Here is a 6,104-nt window from a genome sequence, read left to right on the forward strand (position 1 = left end):
TCCAACCTGGAGAGACACAAGGACACCAGCACCATGGAGAAAGTGTGGAAATGTGAGGACTGTGCAAAATGGTTCAATGTTCATCTCAGCTGGAAAATCATCAACGCAGTCACACTGGGGAGAAGCCAATCATCTGTTCTGTGAGTGGGAAGGAATTCAGTAGGTCAGCCAGCCTCATGTCACACCAGCAAATTCCCACTGAGGAGAGGCCATTCAGCTGCACTCACTGTGAAAAGAGGTTCAGGCAGTCATCTAACTTCAATGTATACCAGCATGTTCAGACTGTGGAAAGACCGTTCACTTGCTCTCGGTGTGGGAAGGGATTCATTCATTCATCCAGCTTTCTGATACACAAGCAAATACATACCGAGGAGAATCCACTTACTTGTACTCAGTGTAGGAAGAATTTCAGGCAGTCATCCACTCATTGCACTCCACCATATTCACACTGGGGAAAGACCGTTCATCTCCTCTGTATGTGGGAAGAGATGCTCTCAATCCTGCAGCCTGCTGTTTGTTACAGACACACACTCACACAGGGGAGAAGACGCTCATCTGCTCTGTGTGTGGAAAGGGATTCACTCAGTCATTTAACCTCTTGCTACGTCAACAGCTTCATGAGTGACTGAAGAGACTGGATTCTGCTGTTATTGCTGCTGTTAATCACAGACAAGATCGACAGTCTTACAATATTTGGTTTATTTCTGCTGATGTCAACAACCCCTATAACTGGCTGCAGTTTAATATTCTGGATTCGTCACTGAATTTGGGGCTGCAGAGTCTCTTTTTAAAAACATCTTTCCTCTTTATTCAAGGTCTCTCCCAGGAACACACTTGCTATAGCGTTATGAAATGTTACTTTAATCCTAAATAGTTTTTTGTGCAAAATCTATAATTCAGTTTCTGAAACATTCCACTGATCTCCAAGTGGAAAATGCTGATTAATCCTTGCTGACAATTCTTTCTGACTTACACATTCTTCACTGTGACACCAGCATTATGAAATTAAATTATCAACATGAAATAAAACCAGAAAATATTTCACAGGCTCATCAATAGAAACTTAATCAATCAACATTATTATTGATGAAGTTTGGAAGTTGCTGAGTTGAATAATTTCTGACACAGCAGCAGCAACATTTGGTAAAGGTGGAACCCACAATAAAGACGGTTTTGAGACCCACTCAGCAGAGATGAAATCTGTCATTGAAGCATAAGGCAAAGCCTACCTGATGCCCAACATAAACCCAAGAGCTAAAACAGTGCATCACTTGGGACTTGAACATTGCCAAAACCTTTCCGTAAAAGATGGAGATGCTGTGCAAATAAACACTGGAGCAGCCTACGTCAAGGAATCTGAAACAAAAGATAGTTTCATATTTCTTTTGGTTTCAGATTCCAGCATCTGCAGTAATTTGCTTTTATCAAGGAATCTGAAATGCCTTTGATGATGGATTTTTTTTTTTAAATTTAGAGCACCCAATTAATTTTATCCAATTAAGGGGCTATTTAGCACAGCCAATCTATTTGCCCTGCAGGTTTTGGGGTTGTGGGAGCGAAACGCACGCAAACACGGGGAGAATGCCAGATGGGATTTATCCTAGAATTCTCTGGGAAGCTAGGGAGGAGATTGCTGAGCCTTTGGCTTTGACCTTTAAGTCATCTTTGTCTACAGGAATAGTGCCAGAAGACTGGAGGATAGCAAATGTTGTCCCCTTGTTCAAGAAGGGGCGTAGAGACAACCCCGATAACTATAGACCAGTGAGCCTTACTTCTGTTGTGGGCAAAATCTTGGAAAGGTTTGTAAGAGATAGGATGTATAATCATCTGGAAAGGAATAATTTGATTAGAGATAGTGAACACGGTTTTGTGAAGGGTAGGTCGTGCCTCACAAACCTAATTGAGTTATTTGAGAAGGTGACCAAACAGGTGGATGAGGGTAAAGCAGTTGATGTGGTGTATATGGATTTCAATAAAGCGTTTGATAAGGTTCCCCACGGTAGGCTACTGCAGAAAATACGGAAGCATGGGATTCAGGGAGATTTAGCAGTTTGGATCAGAAATTGGCTAGCTGGAAGAAGACAAAGGGTGGTGGTTGATGGGAAGTGTTCAGACTGGAGTCCAGTTACTAGTGGTGTGCCACAAGGATCTGGTTTGGGGCCGCTGCTGTTTGCCATTTTTATAAATGACCTGGAGGAGGGCGTAGAAGGATGGGTGAGTAAATTTGCAGACGACACTAAAGTCGTTGGCGTTGTGGATAGTGCGGAAGGATGTTACAAGTTACAGAGGGACATAGATAAGCTGCAGCGCTGGGCTGAGAGGTTGCAAATGGAGTTTAATGCAGAAAAGTGTGAGGTGATTCATTTTGGAAGGAATAACAGGAAGACAGAGTACTGGGCTAATGGTAAGATTCTTGGCAGTGTGGATGAGCAGAGAGATCTAGGTGTCCATGTACATAGATCCCTGAAAGTTGCCATTCAGGTTGAGAGGGTTGTTAAGAAGGCGTACGGTGTGTTAGCTTTTATTGGCAGAGGGATTGAGTTTCGGAGCCATGAGGTCATGTTGCAGCCGTACAAAACTCTGGTGCACCCGCATTTGGAGTGTTGCATGCAATTCTGGTCGCCGCATTATAGGAAGGATGTGGAAGCATTGGAAAGGGTGCAGAGGGGATTTACCAGAATGTTGCCTGGTATGGAGGGAAGATCTTATGAAGAAAGGCTGAGGGACTTGAGGCTGTTTTCGTTAGAGAGAAGAAGGTTAAGAGGTGACTTAATTGAGGCATACAAGATGATCATAGGATTGGATAGGGAGGACAGTGAGAGCCTTTTTCCTCTGATGATGATATCTTGCACGAGGGGACATAGTTTTAAATTGAGGGGAGATAGATATAAGACAGATGTCAGAGCTAGGTTCTTTATTCAGAGAGTAGTAAGGGCGTGGAATGCCTGTCTGCAACAGTAGTGGACTCGCCAACACTAAGGGTATTCAAATGGTCATTGGGTAGACATATGGACGATAAGGGAATAGTGTAGATGGGCTTTAGAATGGTTTCACAGGTCGGCGCAACATCGAGGGCTGAAGGGCCTGTACTGTGCTGTAATGTTCTATGTTCTAATGTGCAAACTCCACACGGAGATTGACTCGGAGCCAGGATCGAACCAGGGACCGGCGCCGTGAGGCAGCGGTGCTAACCACTGCGCCACCGTGCTATCCTGATTATGGATTTGGGTGAAGTTGTCACCAACAGATGTACACATATCCCGCTGGGTTGAACAAGACTGTGAGCTGTACCCCTGTGAGAAGGACTCCTCCCAGTCTCTTTGACTGCAGCTTCCTGTCATGGTTGAGTTGGACAAGAAATCCTCATCACTTGAACTGGGAAAGGCCATTGATTGTTGAACAAGCAGAAAGGCACCTAGCAAGGATGGCATTCCAGCTGAACTGTTCAAACACACAGTCCCATCGACTGTCACACCTTCATGACCTGCTCCTCCTCTGTTGTTGGCTGTTCCTCATTTCGAGGATGACATCTCCTCAGAGTCATGTGTTTTCTCTTGTGGTCTTTTTGCGATTGGAGAAGGTGTTTCTCGACCCGCACATCTTTGGCAGAGATCCCTCTCTGTTACTCTCTGCCTCTTCATTGAGGCATTGGAACTCAAAAGTAATAATAATAATCTTTATTATTGTCATACGTAGGCTTACATTATCACTGTAATGAAGTTACTGTGAAAATCCCCCAGTCGCCACACTCTGGCGCCTGTTCGGGTGACTAATTCACCTAACAAGCAGGTCTTTTGGGGAGAATGCACAGACTCTGCACAGAAAGTGACCCAAGTGGGAATCGAACATGGGAACCTGGGACTCTGAAGCAACAGTGCTAACCACTGTGCTACCATGGTGCCCTAATGATGCAGTTTGGTGGGCATGTTGTCACTATAGTGACTGATTGGCAGCTATTCGATAGGAGCTGAGGAGCATTAAGTGGGAACAATTGTTCTTGGGAAATGCACAACAGTAATGTGGGGGTTGTTTAAGGAGCACTTGCTGCGAATGCTGGATAGTTTTGTCCCACTGAGACGAGGAAGGAATGGTAAGGTGAATGAGTCTTGGATGACAAGTGAAATGGAGTTGCTAGTCAAGAGGAAGAACAAAGCTTATGTAAGGTTGAGGAAGCAAGGATCTAGCACGGCTCTAGAGGGTTACAAGGTAGCCAGGAAGCAACTCAAAAATGGACTGAGAAGGGGGCATGAAAAAGCCCTGGTGGGAAGGATTAGGGAAAACCCCAAGGCGTTCTACACTTATGTGAGAAATAAGAGGATGATCAGAGTGAGAGTAGGACCGATCAGGGATAGTGGAGGGAACTTGTGCCTCGGGTCTGAGGAGATGGGGAGGCCCTAAATGAATATTTTGCTTCAGTATTCACGAGAGAGAGGGGCCTTCTTGCTCATAAGAGCAGTGTGAACCAGGTTAATAGACACGAACAGGTTGACATTAAGAAGGAGGATGTGCTGGAAATTTTGAAAAGCATCAAGATAGATAAGTCCCCTGTGCCAGACGGGATTTACCCAAGGTTACTACGGGAAGCGAGGGAGGAGATTGCTGCACCGTTGGCGATGATCTTTGCGTCCTCACTCTCCACTGCAGTAGTACCAGATGATTGGAGGGAGGCAAATGTTGTTACCCTGTTCAAGAAAGAGAATAGGGAAATCCCTGGGAATTACAGGCCCATCAGTCTTACGTCTGTGGTGAGCAAAGTACTGCAGTGGATTCTGAGAGATAGGGTTTATGATTGTTTAGAAAACCATAGTTTGATTAAAGATAGTCAGCATGGCTTTGTGAGGGGCAGGTCGTGCCTCACAAGCCTCATTGAATTCTTTGAGGATGTGACGAGACACGTTGATGAAGGTCGGGCAGTGGATATGGTGTATTTGGATTTCAGTGAGACAGTTTTCCCATGGTAGGCTCATTCATAAAGTTAGGGGGCATGGGGACACAGGGAAATGTGGCTGTCTGGATACAGAATTGGCTGGCCAGTAGAAGACAGGAAGGATATGAATGCTTTGGAGAGGGTACAGAGGAGATTTACCAAGATGCTGCCTGGACTGGAGGGCATTCCTTATGAAGAAAGGTTTAGTAAGCGAGGGCTTTCCTCACTGGAGCGAAGAAGGAAAAGAGGTGACTTGATAGAGGTGTACAAGATAATGGGAAGCATGGATAGAGTGGATAGTCAGAGACTTTTCCCCAGGACAGAAATGGCTGTCACATGGAGACATAATTTTAAGGTGATTGGAGGAAGGTATAGGGGAGATGTAAGAGGTAGGTTCTTTACACTGAAAGTGGTGGGTGGGTGGAATGCACTGCCAGCAGAGGTGGTGGAGTCAGAAACATTCGGGACTTTTGGCACATGGACAGCAGTAAATTGAAGGTTAGGTTGATCTGAGATTAGGATAAATGGTCGGCACAACATCGTGGGCCGAAGGGCCTGAACTGTGCTGTACTGTTCTATGTTCTAAACTCTTCCCAGTCATTACGGTCAATGCGTATTACATAAGTGGGGAGTGAACAGGAGTGGAGTAAATTCAGAGACAGGCAAGGAAGCACCCACATATTAGCCTTGACCAGAACACCAGCGTTTTCAGCATTGTTTCTCCAGAACTATTAAAGCTCTCGAAGGAAGGAAGCACAGGTTCAGGTGCTGGTGGAGATCCTGTTGCATCCTCAGTCACCAAGAGTAATTATATATAAAATCGAGGTCTTGAAATATGTGAAGGTATGATTGATAAGTTTGCAGATGGAAAATTGTTGGTGTGGTAACTAGCGAGGAGAAAGCCTTAAATTACAGGATGATACAGGTGGGCTGATCATATGGGCAGAACAGTGGCAAATGGAATTTAACCAGAAAAAGTGGCAGCTCTTGTACAGGGTCAGGACAGACATGGTGTGCCGAGTGACATCTGTGCTGGATCATTCTAGAAAACATTGAACATTCAGTATCACGAGCAAGAGGGAAGAAGATAGAGGAACTACTGATTCTGGGATTGAATCCAGCAAGAGTTTGCATCCTCTGGGGAGGAGAGAGGAAGGACCCATTGGGGAAAAAACTC

This window comes from Scyliorhinus torazame, chromosome 5, assembly GCF_047496885.1.
Source record: "Scyliorhinus torazame isolate Kashiwa2021f chromosome 5, sScyTor2.1, whole genome shotgun sequence".
NCBI classification, from domain to species: Eukaryota; Metazoa; Chordata; class Chondrichthyes; order Carcharhiniformes; family Scyliorhinidae; genus Scyliorhinus; species Scyliorhinus torazame.